The sequence below is a fragment of the Pyrus communis genome, chromosome 6 (genome assembly GCF_041283825.1).
Source record: "Pyrus communis isolate YQ-2024b chromosome 6, ASM4128382v1, whole genome shotgun sequence".
NCBI classification, from domain to species: domain Eukaryota; kingdom Viridiplantae; phylum Streptophyta; class Magnoliopsida; order Rosales; family Rosaceae; genus Pyrus; species Pyrus communis.
This window is the reverse complement of record NC_142570.1, coordinates 11,259,263-11,283,317: the sequence shown is the minus strand read 5'-3', so window position 1 is coordinate 11,283,317 and position 24,055 is coordinate 11,259,263. Positions and strand designations below refer to the sequence as shown.

Below are 24,055 nucleotides of genomic sequence, written 5' to 3'. Positions count from 1 at the left end.
CCTTCAGGGTACGTCTTCAATACCAATACAGTGGTTACGTGTAGGCGTAGTGCTGCATCTTACCAATAGATCAACAATGAAGGAGATATCATGTCTAATTGCAATGAGCTAAGTACAACAAGCACAAAGTTGAACTCAGATATGTAACTTCGGGTTTCATAACTTCTTCAAGGGTTTTTTTTTGCATATAACGTATGGAAGTTCATAAGTATATTTAAGGGTAACACCTTCAGGGTTTATCTCGACTGGTATACTAAAGTACCGTTTGAACAATGCTTGAACATCAAGTCAAGGCATAAACAAGTTTTCTTAAGATCCTTCGTCTCAAATTCCATCTTCAGGTGTAAGGCAGTTTTCTCAAGCTCTTTTAGAGTCTTAGTGAGATTCATGTCAACGACCATAAACTATAACTTCAGCAACTTAGAATAAGACTTCATAGTTTAACACACAAGGGCATTCATTCATATCCCTGACTAATCAAATAATCACTTGGATGGGTATACCACATCCACCAAATTGCTTCAATCCATAAGTGAACGCCTCAAACAAGTTGAGAGGGTGTTCTATGGTTTGGAACTTATTTAAACCAGTCCATGTAATTCTTCAGGAACATACATGTAAATTTTCATTTCAATATTCCCATGGAGAAATAGTAACCACATTTCATAATGATGCAATCAATCACAGGGCGTTTGAGAGAAATCTTATGCCGTAAGGCGTGTATCGTATCGCACTATTTCATTCATCTCAATACACTTCCTTTCCCACTTGTAACACAACAGGGTTACCTTGGACAGTGTAGGAACGATAGGTCTAAACACAGTTTGGTAAGGAATTTAACCTCGATTGTAATTTCGGTTATCCAATTAGTTCTACATTGTCACTTAATTAACGGAACACGGTTCGATATTGTCGCTTTTCATTTAAGTCGGTAACTGCTATATAAGTGAAAACATCATCAATGGTAATCTCATTTCAATTCCATTTTCTCATCTAAACTAGTATATTGGACTAAGAATTCAAGTCTCAAGAGTAATCCGAATTAATCTCATGAGATGGAAATGAACTGAGACAGCAATCAAGTATGGATTCATTGTTATGTCGTGATCTTCTTCTTCTAAGGAAGTGAATCCTATGAACCGAGTGATATGTTATGCTCCAGGCCAAAACATATTGATTGGCTATTCGCTGATGTACTGGACCATCCAACAGGGGCAGCACACCATTCAGGGATGTTAATTCAACGTCTGTTAAGTACGTCTATCCTTATAGGTATGTTTGCATCCAATATATGATCTCACCACTTTAGCTAGATCAGAGGAATGCGTCTAGAGCAACATTTTGAATGATATAATTCATCACACTTGTGTGGTATGGGGATTGAGATAAGACATAGTGGGCAACTCCACGCATATTCCCATTGTTCTACAGGAGCGTTGACGTTCTTATTTCCCCTTAACGATGGAAAGATTGTCTCATTGAAGTGACTCTGCAAATGAGCGGTAAAGAGATCGCATACAAAGGCTCTAAGAAAGCTAAGGTGAATGAGAATCATAATCGACAAAGATTCACATCCTTATTTGAGGACCCATGTTGTTACATTGCGGTGGCACAACTTGGCACATGGAATGCACACCCAAATGCGTAAATATAAAAAAACCTCTGGTTCGTACCCAGTAACCAACTATAACATCAAAATGGTTAGGTGGCAATGGGCCTTAAGGTGGACCAACATAGTTGTGTACAAGATTGCATAGCCCTCGGCAGAAACCAAAAAAATGGGTGCGTTCACCATGGTCCGGGCCATCAATTTAAAATGTGCTTTATGATCGCTCTACTAGGCTATTCTGGGGTGAACATATAAATTCAATGTCCAATTATAAACCAAGAGACATGCAATACTTTATCGAAAACCATCGATATAAACTCTCCAGCATTATCTAGTCTTCCAGACTTTATGGTATAAGTAGGGTGGTGAACCCTTAAAATTAGCCAGGGGGTTTAGCAACAATGTGTGTGGACAAACATGTGACCAATTTGTCGATTCATCAACCAAAACCATAAGTATTTATATGGTCCGCATTTTGGTTGGATTAGTCCACATATATTCCCTTGAATCCAATGTGAAAAGAGAGTTGTTCCGTATCTTTGCTAGGGATGATTTAGAAAATCAATTTCCCACAGTGAGCAGGCTTGGCAAAGTGTGCTTGTAAGCACAAGATCCTTACTTCGAGTAAGGAGATACGTTGGAGCATCATTGTTCGACCTAAGTATCCCAAATGGTCATGCCAAGGCAAGTAAACTATTCGAATCTCCTGGCACCAGGCCGGTCACATGTGACGTGTTCCCAGTTGGAGGCAACCTATTTGCCCCAAAATAAAGCTTCAAGCTCATTTTTGGAGGTGGTGCAAAGATATGCAACTCTATTTTCCTCAGTGGTTTCATTTATGATCATTGTCATCTCGAATATCCTTAAAAACCCAGAATGGTGAGAATATTAGGTCTCTTAAATGGTAATTTAGTACCATTTATACAACGAAGAGCGTGCCAATGCTCTTAATTAGGTTCGATAAACCTGAAGTCCTTGCTAGAGATGTGATTTAGGCGTAAAGTTAGTGTGCGTAGTATTTCATTCATCCAGATAACTAACTGTCCCACATTCCCACCTAATCATGTGTTTAATCGAATTCAGTCACATGTATACAAGAAACATAATTCAATTAACTCATATTCGAGGACAAGATCGATAAGATTATCCATAACTAAAACAAACACCAAATGTGAATCCAAGAACATAGAAACATGTTCACAAAGTAAATGGTTTATTGAGAGGATTTGGCCAACAAGGCCATCCATCTCATAATTCTGTTTTTCCAACGATGTTTGGTGGAGCGAAATTAATCTCACACATTGACTATGAGAATGGTTCTCCTCAACGACATTGGTAAGGGCATGAACAGATGCATAACTAATGATCTATTCCATCGAGACGGAAGTAGATTATGCAGGGTTGAGGTTTGGAAATATTATCCCTTATTCTTGAATTTTTCAGTCTTAGGTGCCAAGGATTATGCTTCAGGCATGATGCCACACCATGGCATGTCCTGATTCTACCATATATTGCAAAAACAAACTCGAGATTGGATTGTGAGAGTGACAAACCCATACTTGGGTTCGATAGGCTCTAGCCGAAACTGGAAAGGTCTATTCAGTAGGCTTTTGCCGAAGCAAAGAAATACTATTCGGTGTGTCTTGATCGAAGCAGAGCATGCCCTTCGATGCATCCCTATCGAACCAAGGCATCACCATTCGATAGGCTTTGACCGAACTGGGTTGAGCCATTTAGTAGACTTCAGCGGAACTGGGTTTATATCGTTCGATAGACTCTAGTCGAAGCTAGTTCTATACCTTTCTCTCACGTTTATGGCAGTAATCAGATCCGAGAATGTGGTAAACTTCAGCTCTCTACATTGTTGCCTTAGGAGTCAGTTAGAAACATGGAAGGACGAGAAAAAGTATTCTTCAATCAAAATTCGATCGGATTTATAAACTTCAAAATTGTATTCATGGACGTAATCATGGTGTGCTTCAGGCAATGTCTTTCATGATTAGACGGTCCGTAGGAGCGAACCAAAAAGTCATGGAATCCTTTTTCATGAGGTATTTCCGCGGGTAATGCTTTGGGCATAAGCCTTCGGATAAAGATCATGGCGGAGGCTTATTCAGCTCTTCCATGCCATTGTTGGCTTCAATGGTTTCTCATCTTCTTGATAGTCAAGTGGAGATTCACCTCTTGTACCCCACATAAAGTGGTTTCTATTAGAAAGTCCAAATCAGGAAAATCGAACTTGTGACGGTTCAACAATCCACTGAATGAAGGGAACAAGATTGTGATTGGTGCTATGAGAATGAATCATCCATAAGTATCACAGTTAGAACATTCGAGTTCTAAGACATGGTTTTCATAAAAAGCATCGAGTTTTCATGGGTATATTGTTTTAAGAAAACTTCGAGTTTGAAATGCACTAAATTCGAAAATACAAGTTCAATTTAGTTTATGAATGGTTAGTTCATAAAGGAGAAGTTCCTGCAAGAATACAGAATCCAATATGCTGATTTGAGTGTAGTGGATTCGATTTGCTTCGGGACTATGAAAGGATGTCAACGGTTCAAAGAAGAGAAATAAATTATTGAATGGTTAATGTCCAAAAGTGATCTTTAGGTCAATAATTTTGGATTAATTGTTAGATTAATGGACTGCTGATCACTTTTAATTAATTCAATAGATCAGGATCATATGGGGTCGATCGTGGAAGCAAAAATAATAATAACATTCGGGTTAAAATTATATAAAATTCCAAAAATAGCATTGGATTTGAAAAACCGTAGCCCAATAACATTGGGCTTTGGTGCCGTGAGTGGGGCAAAGCCCTAAAGGGCATATTGGGCTCGGGTGGTTGCAGAAGCAGCTTAATACATGGCTGTAGGCCACAGGCCAAGAGATGGGAGGCTCAACAGCAAGGCTTCTGGCGATATGGGAGGCTCAACAACAATCATTTTCCTTTCATATTTGGTGCACCCTAGTCTCTTTCCTATATATACATAATGTTTCTGCCGCAAAAATCCTCTCCCCCCTCCTCCATCCATTCAATCATTCAATCATTCATCCATTCATACATTCAACCATAATTCACACCACATCACCCTAGTACCACAAGTGAGGAAGGAAGGAGAAGAAAAGTGTCGTGCAATCTGCCATCGAATGAGGGTTCAAAATCTGCCATTGGAGTGTGGAGTGTTTCTGGGTGCTTTCTATCCTAGTTTTAGTTCAATGTTTATTTTAACTTCGTTTTCAATTATGATGAACATGTGGAACTAATTTCTTTATAGTTGGAGGTGAATTTGAAGCCATGATTATATGTTTTATATGAATTGATTACATCCAGTTATTGTTTCTTTAGTCTTGAATGTGATTTGTTTATCTGAGTTATTAAAACTTGTTTATGTATGTTGATTGAGGGCCGACACTTAATTTGCATGCATGAATTTGATGCTACAGTATAAGGAAGTTTCACGTAATCGTTATGAACTTATATTCACAAGTAGTGGAAGTCACTAGTCATGATTGTGTTAAGTAAATCCTTAGTATGAGTCTCATGCGTTTCATAGTGATGAATGCCTTGTCAATGCTTATGATTTTCATAGAACTTAATGACTTTTGATATGTATCTTTATTATGCGTTTCATATAGAGAACTTGAGAAAGATAATTTGGTTGCGATGCGTATTCCATCCAATTCAATGAGTTAAGGAAAATCTGAAAGTTAATTTATGCTTTTCATGGTTAATTTGGGGCATTGTCATTCATAGTCTAAAGGAATAATAACTGGAAATTGGTTTATATGCATGTCATGTGTGGAGAAGGACCCTCTAATTAGCCTTTCACCCATTCAATTCACCTAATTTAGTGTCTAATCTGTTTAGTTATGCAATCTACCTAGCTTAATTAATTTCATCCAAATCAATCTCCCCTTTTATTAAGTGTGTTAGATTAGTTAGAAAAGTGTTCAAATCTATCCAATTTAGTGTTTTGAGTCTAAATTAATTAAATTTCGTTCAAATAACTCCATAAAGTCAGTTTTGTGTCTATTTGCTAGTATTGTGCTGTTTAGAGTTAGTTTAGTGTTTCTAAGTCTAGTTTAGTGTTATTTAGTCTTTTGAGTCAAGCTATATTTTATTTTTGTCAAAATCACTTGTTAGGTCTAGAATTGAGTCTTTTTGATTGTTTGTTGCTGTTTTGAGTGTTTTGAGTTAGTTTTGAGTCTATAGAGTCTAGTTTAGTATTTTTGAGTCTTATTTGTGTTGATTAGCATCCCTAGTTAATCCCCAATCTAGAACGATCCCTACTTGCATATATACTACAATTGTCACAAATAGGGTTTAATTTGTGTGTCAAGTTAATTTTCACATCATGTACCCTTCTCTCTATCGGACAAAAATACCCCTAGTGAACTAAAAAAAAAATGAAGGTATAAGACTATTGTACCCCTCTCTCTAGCAGACAAAAAACCCCCGAGGGAACAAATAAATAAAAAAAGGTATAAGATTATTGTACCCCTCTCTCTAGCCAACAAAAACACCCCCAGTGAATAAAAACAAAATAAAGGTATAAGATTATTGTACTCCTTTCTCTAGTGGACTAAAACACCCATGAGGGAACAAAAAAGAGGTATAAGAGTACTATACCTATCTCTCTAGCCGACAAAAATAACCCTGGTGAAAAAAAAAAATTAAAAGTATAAGATCACTCCCCACCCCCCCAACCCCTTTATTTGTTTCCCTTTCAGCGCGTGAAAGTATACATGAGCTACCCGCCTTCATCTTTCTCTCAGACAAATACATACCCAATGATTTTTTTTTTTTTAAGAAATGTTTTAATTACACCGGCACACAAAAAACCTATCCGACCCGTGAAACTGGGTCATAAATGACCTGTCACTTATTGAAAATGGTACCCAGCATCATTTGAAAATTTCAGGAATATAAACAATCCCTGCTCCCCCCTCCCACATCAACAGTTACATCATTAAGTTGCCTTCTTCTCCCAAAACTTTCTATCTCCTGCCAGCCCTCAAATATCCTTTCCAGTCATTGTTTTGTTTTGCTTCTCGTCACCGGCATGATAGTACGTGGTGCTTTAAATATTGAACCCTACAAATAAATTTGGTTATTTATGTTAATTTGATTAATTATGGAAGTTGGTTGATGAAATTAGTTGAATTTGGGTTTAAGGTTGATGAAATTATTTGAAAGTACAGGATATTTGTGGAATTTTTGGAAATTTTTTGTGGGATGTGGGTATATGAAATGTCAATGATAGGTTGTGTATAAGGCGTAGGCAGTTTTGTTTTTTATTTCTTTTAGTTATATTGTTCAGTTGCAAATGATTTGCGTTGATGAAATCATTGTTAATCATATGAATTAAGTTGATATTACTTTAGTCATGAAGGCACATGATCAAGTAGCTTAATCCCAACTATGTCGTGGACATCTTCAAATGGAATGCCTTTAACACAGTTAAAGACTAAGGACCTAACTACAAGACAACTATGATATCTCAGGCTAGAGTATTACTTTGCATTATCCCAACTATGAGTTATCATGTGACATGAGTATCAACTATGAGTTATCATGTGACATGAGTATGAGAACTCCTTGTTGATTGTGCTATGTGGAGTTACTCTCTATTGAGCACTTACGTACTCGTCTTGGTGCCGTTCACACCAAAGACTCGAGATTAGTCACGCTCGAGGGAAATGCTATGCATGTACTGATATATCTAGATTGTCAATGCCCAATCAACAATTATATGATTAGGAACGTTTAGGATATGTGTATGAAGGATAATGGTCTCATGAATCTAACTTCTTTAGATTACATTTTCTTACTTACATATTCCTTGAACTTATTGTTTAACTGTATAACAGTTAATGAAACAACTTAAACAATAATTTTTTCCCTTACATTAAACTAGTTTGGTTTAACATGTGAAATGTCCGTAAAGTATCATCGTATGATAGGCTTTAGGGCACATTTTCCAACAAATCAAATATCTTTACATCAAAAGTCAGTACTTAAGAGTTACAAGTCATATTTAACACCAAATATGATGATGCAAGTTATAATAATTTATCTGCATATAGAGTCAAATTTTAACTTTTAATTCTTATGCATTAGAGCGAGATTAAGTTAATTTTGAAGTTAAATGCAACTTTTGTATCTTCTAAAGGTGTTGGTCCCATATCCAAAGCCTAATATAACTTTACATATAGTTCCAAAGTTATATAACTTATCGAATGCATTGCAGAAAAATTAAATTAAATTCAGAACCGATTATAACTTTTGACTCCAAAATTTCATTAAAAATAACCTTACCTTCTTATTTCTAAGTTTCTTAGTTCTTTATTTCTCTTGTTCTTTATAAATAAGTTAAAAAAAAAAAAAAAAAAAAAAAAAAAGATCCAAAAGCCATCTATATATGCGTTTTACTTTAAAAAAAATCCATAGCAATTGAACTGATGAACATGTAAAGATTGATGTGTCCAATGGAATAAATGATTTAACAATAATATGCAAGTTGTAAAGTTGAATATTTAAATTAGTGCGATCTGTTAGAATGGTACCTGATTATATTATTGGAAAAAAAGTTCAACTAATTTATATTCATGTATGAATTAGAATTTTCAGTATTAATTAAACTAGACACACCAATAATGTTAAAGGGTATCAAATCAAAAAAGAAGATGAAAGCTCCACTAATCTGGTAGTTACGAGATCGAGTCATATATGATTTCGTTAAAGCTGTTTTTGAAATTAAGCATATGCATGCATGGTTGGTCCAACCTCACCATGTGCCAAGCATGTACTGACGAGCCCTAACTAATATATCATAACCGCGTGATACCGTCCATTTAACTTATAAACAAATCATATAATCCATGGTTAATTTGGAAGACAAAATATTATATGATTTTTAATTTGATTAAGAAATTGATACAAGTACATTAATGCGTCAAGTTCTTGTTAGCTAGCTTTTTTCTTCTTTTTCAATAGAAATCCTTTTGTTAGCTGGCCAATTAGTATGTCATCAGCACGCTCCGATCGAATAATTGAAGTCTCCTTTGTTTCTTTATTATTTCCTTATTGTGTGTATATATATACCTCATAATATACTCGTGAAAGCCTAGAAATGTCAGAAAGTGTCGAAAGATAAGATCAGTATATCGACTTGATAGAAATACTTTATATATAATAGCCCTTATGCACGCGTTCAAGAACGTGCATAAAATTTTTTTTGAATCACGACGTATTACGTGTGAAATACACGTTTTAAATGTATTATTATGCACGTGTGAAATATCTTTTTTTATAATCAGCACTACACGTCTCTTAAGATATTTCAAACGTGTTTAAAAATAGAGAAAATAATATTTAATAAACAACTGATTGAATCACATTATTGCTAGCCTATTGTCAGGTACTAATTTTTTTTTTTTTTAAACACTATACAAAAAGAATTAATTATTAAAAAACACTGTTTATATGACGAAAATACCTCTGCATTATTTGGTTCATTATTTTGAATTGCTTTTGAACATTTTTTGTTTGGGGGGCATTTTTGTCCTAAAATTTTTGGTGAAGCAATGACCCCAAAAGGGCATCCTGGCTTTATATATATGAAGCCTTTAAGGGAATGAATTCTTATTTTTTTTGTAAAAGTAGGAATTAGTTTTGGGTTCACACTACATCGAACTTTAACAATTCGAACTGTTTATTTTTCAAGTTGCACTTCATAGATCATCCTTGCAATTGGAAACTAGTTGTTGGGCCCATACTAATTGGCTAGCTAAAAACAATGTTCATTAATTTTTTCGAACTCAATTAAATGCCTTATATATTTCCGATTTGACTAACATTTTACAAGGATGATCTATGAGATGCAACATAAAAAATAGACAGTTTGGATTGTTAAAGTTCGGTATGGGCCTCATAACCAATCCCTATATATATATGTCTAATAATAGACCGTGTATTATACAATTTTTATAATTTTTTGCACAAATGCGTATATGAAAAACGTGGAGTTTTGGAAGACTAATTAAACTAAATTCAAAACATTTTATATTGGTCCTAGTACGTCTCTTTGAGAGAGTATAAATTACTAACTTGACTCTGTAGTAGTCTCATGAAACACAAGCATCTCTAATCTCTTCCTCAAATATCAAACAACAAACTTCTCCCTTCTCACAGCTCTCAAATGGCGAAGGTTCATTCTCTAAATATTACACACCCTACTACATGTTCTAGTAACGAGTATATGACTTCAAAGAGGGAAACGTTCACTATATGGATGAAATCGCTTGTGATGCAAGGAAACGGGTGCACTGCCTTTGATGAAAATGGCGAAATCGTTTATCGTATAGATAACTACGACAACAAACACAGAAACGAAGTTTATCTCATGGATCTCCGTGGCAAACTTCTTTTTTCTCTATGTGAGAAGAAAATGAGCGTTTTTCCAAGTTGGAATGGCTATCAAAGCAATGATATTGGTGCCAAGAAGCCAATTTTTCAAGTGAGAAAAAGTTGTAGAATAAATCTTGGAAATAAAGATTGTTCTTATAAAGTAACCATGGGATCTGATAGCAATTGCTACAGGTTAGAGGGTTTGAATGGTAAATCATCATCATTAGCTTTCAGAATAAGAGACAACAATGGAGGAGTTGTGGCAGAGGCAAAGAGAAAGCAGTCAAGTTCAGGTGTAGTTTTTGGAGATGATGTGCTTACTTTGGTGGTGGAGCCTCATGTTGATCACTCCTTCATCATGGCTCTGGTCACTGTTTATGGCTTAATTAGACATCAAATATGATTTTTAGAGCTGTCTCAGATACATATAGTTGTAGAAAATATATAGTAGAGTAGCATAGCGAAATAAATTTGGGTTTTTTTGTGAGAATTCAACATATATATATATGGATTCACCTAACTTTTCTTGTAATTAACTTTCAGTCACGGTGATTAATTACCACTGTTCTAAAAATCCTTACCTAGCGCTGTCTAGGCCCTGTTCAGGCCCGCCTAGACACCTGCCTAGGCTGCAACTCACTTAGATAGAAAATATATAACTTTCATTTTGCATTTTATTGTTTCCAATAAATTGTAAGACCATACAATAAAATGTTGACCACTACTTGGTTTTGCCAATTGGCGGAGATCCGACCGTTGGATCATAATGAAACATTAGGACGTGGTACTAGGAACATAATGTGAATCTTTGGAAGTAGCGGATCGGAAATCTGTGATACAGATCTTCCAAATTGAATTACGTAGGGATGTGTTTTATGTAAATTATGTATTCTATCGGTAGGAACTATGAGACGTGATTTGATAATTGTTCTAGGCGACATTGGTTCGTGATGTCTCGATATGCGTGCTAAGGAGTTGTAGCACGGACCTCAGGTGAGTGGGTCTTTTTCTTTCTATTGTGTGTGTGTGTGTGTGTATATTATATTATATATATATATGATTGATAATTCCACAAACGTTTATAAATTGATTATTGCTTATGATTACTGTGAATGCTTTGAAGTACTGATGTGAACTATGAATGGCTTGATCCCTGTTTAGGGTACGTAGGCAATCTAACAAGACGTTAGATGCAGCCATACAAGAAGTGAGATTAAATAATTGAGACAATAGCCTTATTTAGGGAATTGAGTAATGTGAAGGACATTGGTGGAAAATGTGAGATTTAACCTTATGATTTGGTGGTTAAATGTTGGTCATAAATCAATGTGTGAAAAATCAAGAATTTGAAGTAAGGAAACGTAAGTAATGATAGTTAATTGAAATAGTATCTAGTTAGGTTTATCACCGATAATTATTCCCGAAAATAATTAGTTCGGGAGTAGGGCGTTATGGCTTATGCTTTTTTATGCCATATTATATATGTGTGTGTGTGTGTGTGTGTGTGTGTGTAATTGAAAATGCGATGTCATGGTTGAGTATTAGATTGCATCATGGTATATCCATATGTATATTACCTGCACATAATTATTGTGAACGCTTTGAAGTGCAAAGGTGAACGCAGGATACCCAGGTAAGTTCAGGTGAGTTTATGGTATTAGTTGAAATGATGGAGTAATGGCATGACTACATGTATGTTTTAGGAAACTCCAACCTTTTAGTACAAGTTGCAATGATAGGCAACTCCGACATTGTCGTACAGGTTGCCCATGAGTCATATATGTTACAATAGATACAGTTAAAGCTCATAAACCTGCACCCCGGTATTAGTGGTCCCTCCCGTGGCCAGGGCACAGTCCTTCACGTGATATTCATCTCCCACACCTTACGCTCACCTTGGATCTAAGGTAGGTGCATAGTCCTATCGTACAGACCACTATAGGTGGTTCCGACTTGCAGGTGACCCGCGATTATTCGCACAATCTTCACATGATCATAGCACTAAGCATACTTATTTACACACAGTCCTGTTGTACAGACCACTAAAGGTGGTTCCAACCCGTGTGCAGGGATATGTGATGAGCTATAGGTTCAGTCGTATAAGCCACAAGAGGTGGATCCGGCTGACATATTACTTTTCATGGATAAGTTGTAAGGTCACTATAGGTGACTCCGACTTATGTGCTAGCATTGATTGATGAGATATAGATAAGTTGTACAGGTCACTATAGGTGACTTCGACTTATGTGCTAGTAGTGATTAATGAGATATAGATAAGTCGTACAGGTCACTATGGGTGACTCTGACTTATGTGCTAGCATTGGTTGATGAGTATGGGTGCAGTCGTACAGGTCACCATAGGTGATTCCAGCTTATGTGCTAGTATGAGTTATTAAGCACATGATTATTTATATTGCTAATGAAATGCTGAGTAGTGGTATACTTCTGGACTATTAGTATACATTTGATTTCATACTTCTACGTAGCATGATTTTCTGGAAACCATACAGGTTTTACGGTGAGGGGTTACTACCTTTGATAATTAAAATGATTTTGAAAATCTTTGTTTGCCCACTCACACTTTCTATTTTGCACCCCTTCAGGTTCTAGTAGCAAAGTTCCGTATCGACGAGGACTTGTGGCACTTCCAGTTCAGGTGGCTCCTTATGATGGTATAATTATTATCTTACCTCACTGTACTTTTCTTATGCTCTGTATCACGTGTGAAATGGGTCCATACCCGCTCACCGCGCACTTTTGTATATAGGCACTTTTAGTTTTAAATTTATTCATATTTTACACATTATCACATTCTATGGCTTTATCACCTTCCAGTAGAGGTGGGCACTTGGAACCGAAAACCGAAACTGAAACACGAATCAAATCGGACCCCACCGAACGGTTTGGTTTTGCGGTTTTGAAACGGTTGCGGTTTCAAAACCGAACCGCAACAAAGAAAACGGTTTGGTTTCGGTTTTGGGTTTTCAAAACCGCACCACACCAAAACCGAAACCGAAACCGCGCCATATATTTTGAATGTTATTTTTAACTTTTAATTAGTTCAACTTCAACTACACTATTTGAGTCACCATATTCATCTATCTTTCTTTGTCTCTCAAAACTCATTTTCATCTTTTAAAGTATCAATTTAAGTTCTAAATTATTAATTTCTTTAGGCAATGCCTTGTGTGCTTGCCTAAATGTAACAAAAACGTCGGATGTATCATGATAATTGGAGTTCAACAAATTTGGTATTTATTAGAAGAAAAACCTCTGATCATTGATGAAGCCAAATAACTGTATAAAAAACACTTTGCAACAAAATTCCAGAGTCACGATAGAGGTACTCTCATAGGATTTTTGTTCCTCAGAAGCATGGCTTGAGTTATGTAATTGAATTAGCAGAGTCACAGATAGAGACCACTTCACAGTTGGAGGCTTCCCAATTATCCCATGGCTTGAAATTGTCCACTGTTTTCAATTTCACCTGCTTCTCTTTGGATGTGGAGAAATAGAAGTATTTTTAATGGCAGATTGTAACTACTAGTTGTGATGTTGTGTTGCGTGGGCTTGTATGCATGTATCATTACTAGTGTTCGGCATTTTCAATGTGAATCCTTACTACCATTCTTTCAATCATTTGTGCTGCTATGTGTGTGGTATACATTGCGCTATCTGAAACCTGCTTTATTAGAATAGTTTCTTCTAGTGGAAAATGAGGATTTAAGAATGCTGAACGGAAAAGGGTTTATGCAATTTTTTGCGGCAGTTTTGATGCAATTTTTCTGCAGTTTTTTTTTCGCAGTTTTGCAGCTGTTCTTGGCTGCACTTTTGCTGCATTGTTGTTGCTGTTTTTGCTGCATGTTCATTAACTAATATATGAGGAAAATAAGACCGTTTTATGCGTAAATAGGTGTATATTTTAAATCGTACACTTTTTTCTTAAAAATCAAACCGAAACCGTTTGAAACCGCACTGCACCGAACTAAACGGTTTGGTTTCATTTCGGTTTTGCCTTCAAAACTGCACCGAACTGCACAGCAAAAAGTTTCGGTTTCGATTGCGGTTTCACTCGAAACAGCACACCTAGATGTCTTAGACTTCATTGTAAATTTTTAGATCAATGAACTTTTGGTTCATGATAGTATGTACTTCAATTATCTTTATGTATGTATAATACAATCCACTCAATAAACCACACAACTTCTCCAATGTACGCTTCTGGGTATCATTGGATGTAATGCATAGATATTCCACATTTTCTGCACTTTTCGTTTCAATGTGGTATCCATTTAAACGTATGTCTTTAAAATCCAACAAATTTTGAGTAGATTGAGTAGCGTACAATGCATTTTGTATGGACAATATTGTTCCATTTGGTAACATGATATGGGCTTTTCTTGAGCCTTCAATTACATCTGATTGGCCTGATATTATTGTTACCTTTACTTTTGTAAGCATCAAGCTTGAGAAATATTTTTGATCTCGAAGTATTGTATGCATGGTTGCACTGTCTGCAAGACAAATATCTCCGCCATTACTCTTGTTTTGAGAATAACCATAGTTTTTATACATGCTCTCTAAGTAAGGGAATCACAGTTAAAAACAATTTATTCATAATAAAAGGAAATTGAAATGTCATTTTTATTGAATTGAAATGCGAGCTTTAAACTACAAGTTCAGGTAATAAGAGTACATCAAACAGAAATGATTCAATCGGACCGATACACTTCATTCCCACTTTCCACAATGAAGTCTGAGACAACTATGTCGGCCAGCACAGCTCGATTCAGAGTTCTAGTGGACATTCCGGATCGGGGTGTGTCATAAATAAACACACATATATGTTTGCTCCCCATATTTTCATTATGTTCCTATACTTTATAATATTTTTGTCATTTTATTTTCTAGTTTATGATGAAATTATATATATTTTAAGTATAAATAAACACTTATTTACACGAAATACAATAAATTTACTTAAATCCGTCTTGTCCACCTAGGCGCCCATCTAGACTCTACTTAGCCGCCCATCTAGGCTCCATCTAGCCGCTTAGGCGCTAGGCCCCAGTCTATCACTCGACTAGCTTCAAGCGTCTTTTAAAACCTTATTAATTACTCATTCTTGATGGTCAATTAGTTAATTATCTGTCCAAAAAGATAGATTCCTGCGTACAAGAAAAGGTCACAAATTAAACCAAGTAACATTGCGAAAGCATAATGATAGTACGGTCGGGATATCCACTTCATGTTCTTAATTATGGCTACGATTAGAATAAATAAATCTTAACTTCCGAGAAAAGAAAAGAATAAAACCTCAATCTTAACTTCGTTCATAGCGTCTGAGTGGTTGACACATTTCTATAATACTCTTTCCACACATCCATCTATTAACACATGCTGCCAACAACGAATTTTAATTAAAACCTGGCTTGTGATGTTAATTAGTTGGTTTAACAAAAGAAATGGATTTACCATTTAGTGTAGTTAATGCAAGCACGTGAGGAAGGGTGAGAAAATAAATTAGGAAAATTCCATAATGAAAGGAACAAAATAATGGCGCAACAACCACGGAATTATTTTCGACATCAGGAAAAGATTATCTACGGATCTCTTTTACCAAATTCATCAAATTCATTAATTTGGATTTTTGAAATTTAATTTAAAGGCTACAAACAGAATTCTTCTTTAAAAGTTATAATAATTTTAACCGTGAAATCAAATTTCAAGGATTCGAATTATTGAATTGGATCGTTTTGGTGGGAGAGATCCAGAGGATCTCTTCCCAAAGTCAACATAAGGATAATGATAACTACAAAAGAAACAAATTAATAAAAGTTGATTACATCATTAACTTTGACAGCTCGCCAGACATTGCATGAATGAAAGCTCCCCATTATCTTGCGGCCGCGTGTCTTATTAAATTTTGAGAAATAAAGAGTTAAACTGGAAGGTGACGGAGAGTACCGTTAAAATATAAGTTGATAGAAAATTCATAGAAAGTCCTACTTTTAAAGAGTCTTCATAGCATTTTTGTTAGGATAATGTTAGAGAAACTAAATTTTTAGACAAATTTTGCAAACCATATAACATAGTGGTTAATGATTGAATTATTACATAAATGTTGATTAATTAATTTATTTCTTATTGTTAACACATTACATGAATTACAAATTGGGTCTAAGAATTTAATATACCTAACATTACTCTTCTCCTTAATCTTGGTTTGCTTTAAAGAACCTTCAATCATGTACGTGATCATGTCTTAAGGTTATCTCCAACTCAATGGTGGGAAATCCTAAAATTTAGTTCCTTATTTTTAATTATTCATCTATATGTATGATGTTAGTGATTTTTTTCCTCCAACGGTAAGAAACCTATTCATCTATACGTATGAGGTTACTAACATTTTGATGAAAAGAAAAATTCAAGTTCGAAAACTCAATTTTTTGCAGTGAAATGAAAAAATTGAATTTTTATTTTTATTTTTTATGGATTACTAAACAAATGGATGGATATTTATAGAGTTTTGGAAGAGTTTGGCATTGGATCTAATTTGAAATAATTAATAATATTATTTTGACCGTTGCACTTAAATTTGAGCTGCTAGATCTTTTTTATTATCATTAATTAAACTGAATTTTAATCGTTGAATTTAAAAGGGGATGTAGAGCTAGGCTTGCCACACTGGATCATAAGCAAGAGTGTCGACAACTATTGGATGACAATGGCTCGCCAATCTCAATGGTAGAAATTGGGCTTGCTGTGAGCATGCCCGCATCTGAGCTGCTAGATCTTTTTTATTATCATTAATTAAACTGAATTTTAATCGTTGAATTTAAAAGGGATGTAGAGCTAGGCTTGCCACACTGGATCATAAGCAAGAGTGTCGACAACTATTGGATGACAATGGCTCGCCAATCTCAATGGTAGAAATTGGACTTGCTGTGAGCATGCCCGCATCGAATCCCCCGATCATGTTGCTCTTGTCACGGGGGACCGCCACTCTCCCCCTTGACGTGTTGTTGCAGGCCCTCCTCCCACTTCACTTCTTATCCATCTAGGGTGGAAGCAAGACCCAAATACCCACAGCCAAATCAAATTTATCTTTTTCCCACCCTAAACTACATCATTTGTAGAAGATTTGGACTCAAAATATGAAATTTTTTCCCATCCTTTTGGAGACAGCCTAAGCGCGTAAAGGTCAAATCTATCATTCATTTTTCTCTCTCTCTCTCTAACTAGAAATGAGTTGATGATGACCATTTTTTTATGGATAATTTAGAATACTAATATTTTGTGTGGAATTAAGTTAGTTGTCTTCCACAGTAATTCAGCCTATTTATTGTTAAATATATCAGTACTGCCACATCACTACTATTGACAGTTTGCCATATCACTGATGACAATTAAGTTAAGGAGTGCCACATCATTTGTCAAATTAGTTAGTTAGAAGTTTGTTAACATTGCTAACTTGCACGCTAAGCTACTCTAAGCTATATAGCTTGTATTGATTCAATCATTGTACTATCTTGACAATTCTAAGTAATATCAGAAGCTCAGATTCTCTCAACTCTTTCATTCTTTTCTTCTTCGCACTTTTCATACTTTTCTGCAATTCCTCCATTGCCGCATACTATGATGTATGTTATCATGGTATCTTCGCCTACGGTTTCGATTTTTGGAGCAATTCTTTCAGTTGTGCTACGATTGTTATGAAGAAAGTTTTAGTCTTGAAGTTTTTTTGGGTTCTTGCGATTGAAGTAGATGGATTTCAGAGTTTGACGGTTGAAGTGGTAATTCGAAGTTCTTGTGATTGAAGTTTTTTTGGGGTTCTTGTGGTCAAACTTGACAGAAAATTAGGTGTTTTCTTATGCACTCCTGTTATTTGATTGTTTGTGGTAGAGAGATATAATTGTCTGAAATACATGTTATCTGAAAAAGGCTGATAACCATGCTTTAATTGAGTGATTAATGAAGCATGAAAGCCAATAGCCATTAGTTATTTTGAGTAGAGTTTTCTATTGAGTTCCCACAAGAAAAGGCCGAAGCCAGTAGTGTGTTGATTGAGTTTTAATAATATATGAAGTTGGATTGAGTGTGAAGCTTTTCAAGTGTGATTTTTTGTATAGGCTTATTCATTTTTCTTAGTAATTAGAACTTGGACCATTTGGAAAGAGATTGAAGTCTTGAGCCTAATGGTTGTGTGGATTAGGCTTGATGATTACACTATAATATTAATATTAATTAATCAAGACAAGGGCCTTGGGCCTTGGGGCACTTGGGGCCAAGGAATTAAAATTAATCTAATCAATTAGTTTTAATTTCGAATTAAGTTTTTAATTAAATTAATTAAAAACGTTTTGATTAATAGACACAACTCTTTGGAAAGAGTTGTATCTTTTTGGAAAGAGCTGTATAGCTTCAGATACATCCAAAAGGTGTTTGAAGAGGTATGAAAGAGCCTATATAGCTGGAGTCCTCATTTCCATCGATCTTTATCTTTTCTTCTTCCTCCTTATCTTCCGTACAAACTTTCCAGAGAGTAAACACACAAAGCAATTCGCTAGAGTTCTATAATCCAGTGCAGATTGTAGAATTAGGTAGTTGTATCCTGGTCGAGCAGACGTTGTAGAACCACAAGCACACGAGTGGGACGGAAATACTGTTCGAAGGACATAGCGTTTGCACTAGCCTCTACCTTCAATTCATTCAAGTTAGTATCAAATTAATTTTTGTAATTATTGTGTTATTGCATTCTGTATTGCAAGTATTTATAAATAATAAAGTATAAGTATTTTAGTTTTGTACATCTGTTATTTTATTGTTTCTAAATTGTTCTCCAACAAGGTATGTATTTGTCTTAGTTGTTAGAGTCAATCAACTTAAAATTGAGTTTCATACTGCACAGAAAGGAACAGATTCTGTAGACAAGTATTTGTTAAAGTTGAAGGGAATTATGGATTAACTGATTGCTGCAGGAGAGAAAATTACAAATAATGATCTTGTTATTACTGCTTTACCTAGATTGCCTTCAGAATTTGAGATGATTAAAACTGTAATTCTTGCTAGAGAAACACCAATATCAATGAAGGATTTCAGGGCTCAGCTTCTAAATGTTAAGGGTAATATTGAATCAAGGGTTACTAATCTGTCTAATTCTATGATAGCCATGTATGTCAGGGTTATTCATCAAGTTCACAGAGATCTCAAGGAGAATATGAGCAAGGAGAGAGTTCCAATTCATAGGGGGAAGCTCAAGGAGGAAATGGTTTTAATGAAGGTTCGGGCTATGGAGGAAATAACAACAACAGAAGATATTTTAACAACAACAAAATGTTTTATGGAGGAAAAAAAACTCAAGGTCATATTCTAATTTTAGGAACAGATCCAATTCCTTCACTAATAATTGAAAAAGTCTTCAAAATGGGAGTTCTCAAAATTCCTTTTCTAGAAATGAAGGAAAACACGGAAATACATGGAATGGCAATACAATTACAAGGCCGCAGTGTCTCCTAAGTGTTAGATTTGTTCAAGAAGTGGTCACACACCACCAAACTATTTTTATAGACCTTACAACACTCAAAATTCTGGTGGTTTCTTGGTCTGTCAAATCTGTGGAAAAAGAAGTCACATAGCTTTGGAATGCTTTCATGGAAACAACTTTTCATATCAAGGAACTGCACCTCCTACATCTCTTGTTGTTTCTGGTATGGGTGCTCAAGGATCAAATGATGCAAATGGAGATTCAAATGTGCATGGTTTTTCAAATGCAGATACTTGGGCATCAAATCTCGATGTTCTGAGTCAAATTACTCCTTATAATGGTGATGCCAAAATCACTGTTAGTAATGGACAAGCTTTGCATGTTAAAAATATTGGTTCATCTCTTAGTAAAACTCCTCAAAGTTCATTAATTCTTCATAATGTTTTACATGTGTCAAGAATCACTATGAATCTGCTATTTGTCAAGAAATTATATAGAGACAATTGTTGGTTTGGTTGTAATGCTCTGATATTTTTCATACAGGACAAGACAACTCAAATGATTTTGTACCAAGGAAATAGTGATGACGGGGAGCTGTTCATGATACCAATTATTGTGTTTTTGAAGTTTGGTGCTACAAAGCTAGGCAAGTGTGCTGCATTTTTTTTGGAAAGAAGATTAAAACTGCAGTTTGGCATAAAAGGTTGAGTCATGAATCAGAAGAAGTTTTCAATATAGTGTTGAATAATAATGAGTTGTCAAGCAGTATAAATCCCTGTCCATCTTTGTATACTACTTGTATTCAAGGCAAGATAAGTAGGCTACCTTTTCATGTAAAATAAGATAGGTTTAGTGTTGTCTTTTGAGAAAATACACTCAGATGTGTAGGGTCCTTCACCAATGAAATATGTAGAAGGTTATAGATACAACATCAACTTTGTTGATGATTGTTTTAGGTTTTTATGGATTTTTCCACTAGTGAATAAATCAGATGCTTTCTTAATTTTTACCAAGTTCCATGCATTTGTTGTGAATCGGTTCAATGTGTCAATCAAATACTTACAGTCTGATGGTGAAGGATAGTATATGAGTATTATGTTAAGAGATTTTATGCAAGGGAAATTATACATCATATTTCATGTCCTCACACTCCTCAGCAAAATGGAATTACCAAGAATGAACGCAGACATGTAGTTGAAATAGCTATCAGTTTTATATCAGATGCATAACTACTTTCTGCTTTTCTAGTATCATGCTTGTTCCCATGCAATTTTTCTAATAAACAGGATGCCATGTAAAAGCTTAAGCATGAAGTCTCCATATCAGATTGTTTTTCAAAACATTCTTGACATTAAGAATCTCACGGTTTTTTGTACTGCAGTATATCCATTACTAAGACCATTTAATCACAATAAGCTGGAACCAAGGTCAACTCAGTGTGTCTTTCTGGGTTTTGCACTTGGTAATAAAGGAGTAATATGTTGTGACATTAAGACCAGGAAATTCATTTTGTCTAAACATGTGATTCGTGATGAAGACATATATCTATTCAAGCAAGTTTCAACACAGAAGAATTTTACTACAATATTCCAAGTATCAGATCTCCTATTTTTGTACAAACGCATAATGGCTCTCAAGAAATTAATTCAATGTCAATAAAAACTGGTGATATTGGTTCAAGTCATAGTATTCACAGTTTTCATGAAAATGATAGACATGAGGATTCTATTAACAGTTCTAGTATTTTGAGTAACAAAAGTGGGAATAAGGTAATAGTCAGTGACTGGGATATGAGTTCAAATGCTAGGACTTTTATACATGATGCATCAGCTTCTTTACATCATCATTCCCCATCACATCATCACTCTAGTACATCATCAATGTTGCCTGACCACTCAGAGTCACAACTTGAGGTATATCTTCCAAACTTATCTCTACCTCGTTTAATTCAAAACAAGGGATCTTCAACTCATTCCATGACTACTAGACTAAAGAGTGGGACAATTGAAAGAAGTAATTATGCTGCAGTAATGGCATCTTGTCTTGAGTTACAATCATTCCAAATCACTCATGATGAACCATTCACTGGAGGCTAATCTTTTATTTATGAGATTTCTAATGTATCAAAACCTGTAACATTCAGGAAAGTAGCAACTATACCATAATGGAAAATAGGAATGCAAGAAGAGTATGATTCACTTTGAGCTCAAGGGACTTGGGTTCTAGTTCCACTTCCTAAAGATATGGCAATTATGGGTAGTAAATGGGTTTATAAGGCAAAGAAAAACTCACATGGTAGTATTTCAAGATATAAAGCAAGGCTAGTGGCTTAGTGATAGGAGCATATTTATGCACCTTAGTTTAGCTTGTTCTTGTGCATTTATAGTGTTTTTCCTTACTAAAGTAGTCTTTTAAGCTAGTTTTATGTATTTTCAGGTTTTAAGGGCAAAGTATGCAAAAGGATGCATTTTGGAGCCTTTTGGAGCAAATTAGAGCTTGGAATGGATATCATATGCTTGGAGCCAAGAGGATGGACGAAATTGAAGACTTGAAGATGATGATTCCTACTTGAGCAAGGGTTTCCTAGTTGAATTAGGATTCCTAGTTGAAATGGGTTTCCTAGTTGAATTAGGATTCCTAGAAGAACAAAGTTTCCTACTCAAACAAGGTTTCCTACTTGAAGTAGGAAAGTTAAATCCAAATGGTCTCAAGTGAAGCAACAAAGAAGTTTTCCAAGTCCAAGAAGGAAAAGGAGTCCAAGATGAAGAAGGAATGACAAAGACAAGGTTTCCTAATCCTAATAGGCAAAGTTTCCAAGTGCAATGAGGAGTCCTTATCCATTTAGGGCACCTTATCCATTTAGGATACCTTATCCTTGTTCTAGAAACCTTATCCACCCTTGCCGTGAGTTTTCCTTGCATTAGAGGGTTTCTAGAAGCCCTAATCTGCCCTATCCTTTAGTGCCGCACCTATCCCTTCTTAGAAAGCTGATTTCCCTTGCCTTGCAAGGCATTCTAGAAGCCTTATCACCTTATCTCCTTACCTGCCGCACCTAGGAAGCATTATCCCTTTTTATTTCTGATTTCTAAGCCTATTTCCTTGTGGATTTGGGTTATTCAAGTCCATATCTGATTACACTAGGGTTTTAAGTGCCTATATATACTCATATTAACCCCTAGATCAGACCACCACCTCTCATACACATTCATTCATTCCAGAAATTCGTCCAACCTTCTCCACACCCTTGCCGCAGCCACCAAACACCTTTCTCCTTAGTTTTAAGCCTTGCCGCACCATCCCCTTCCCCTAAACACTACTATATCCCTCCACGACCATGCATCCATACACCTAAGGCCCTAAAACCTGTCCCTAGACCTTTGCCGCACCAAGGAGGAGGAGAAGGAAACTCAGAAGTTCATGCAATTCGAGTTCGCGTCGCTGGAATTTCTAGGTGTTTCTTTTCCTTTGATTTCAATGTTTAATTTCAATTCTCTTTGTTTTGTGCGTATGAGGAACTAAACCCCCCCCTTGGCTAGGGGGGATTCGAAATACATGTTTATGCTTGCGATATGATTTGATTACTTCTAATTGCGTTTCATAAGTTGTGAATTCAATTTACTTATCTATGTGAATTACATTGATTTGTGTGTGTTGGTTGAGAGTGCACGCTTAATTATCATGCATAAATTGGATGCTAGGATATAAAGAAATTTCACCTAATCGTTATGGAATTATATTCACAAGTAGTAAAAGTTGATGATCTCAATTGCGTTAAGTAAATTCTTGGCATAAGTTTCATGCAATTCATAGTAACGAGTGCTTCGTCAATGCTTATGGTTTTCAAAGAACTTAATGATTCTTGCTTGTATCTCTATTATGCAATTCATGTAGGGAACTTGTGGGGAATGCTTTGGGTTGTCGTATGCAATCATCCAATTCAATAACGTTAGGAAAATCTGAGGGTTAATTAGTGCAATTCACGGTTAATCTGGGGCGTTGAGAATTCATGGGTTATTGAGTAGCAATTGGAAATCGTTTTATATGCAAGTATAACATGTGTGGAGATGAACCCCTTAGCTAGCTTTCCATCCATTCAATTCCATCAAATTCGTTTTTACAATCTGTTCTAATTTAAAAAGTTTGTTTTGTTTTTAATTTCGTCCAAAACCAATCCCCCTTTACTTCGTTGAGTCATAGTAGTTAGAAATCACTTTAGTTTGTGTTTTTAAGTGTCTTAGGTCAAGTTAAAACCAATTTTCGTCCAAGTTGTGTCTAGTATTCAAAACTGCCCAGATTGTGTTTTTAAGGCAGTTTTGAGTGTTTTGGTGTTGTTTTGAGTCTTTTGGTTTGTTTTGGTGTTTTAAAGTTTAGTTTTGCATTCTTTGAGTCTAGTATAGTGTTTTATTTTGTGTTTTTACGTTTTTGAGTCAAATCCAAGTGATTAACAATCCCTCCTAATCCCCGGTCCAGAACGATCCCTACTTACATTCTTCACTACAATTGATAAAAATAGGGTTTAATTTGTGTGCGTATAATTCTCATA

At 35.5% G+C, this 24,055-nt stretch overlaps 1 pseudogene; it reads left to right on the top strand.

The window, feature by feature from the left end:
• Window positions 1-9,780: 9,780 nt before the first annotated feature.
• LOC137709928 (protein LURP-one-related 11 pseudogene) lies at window positions 9,781-10,428 on the top strand (annotated as a pseudogene).
• Window positions 10,429-24,055: the final 13,627 nt, after the last annotated feature.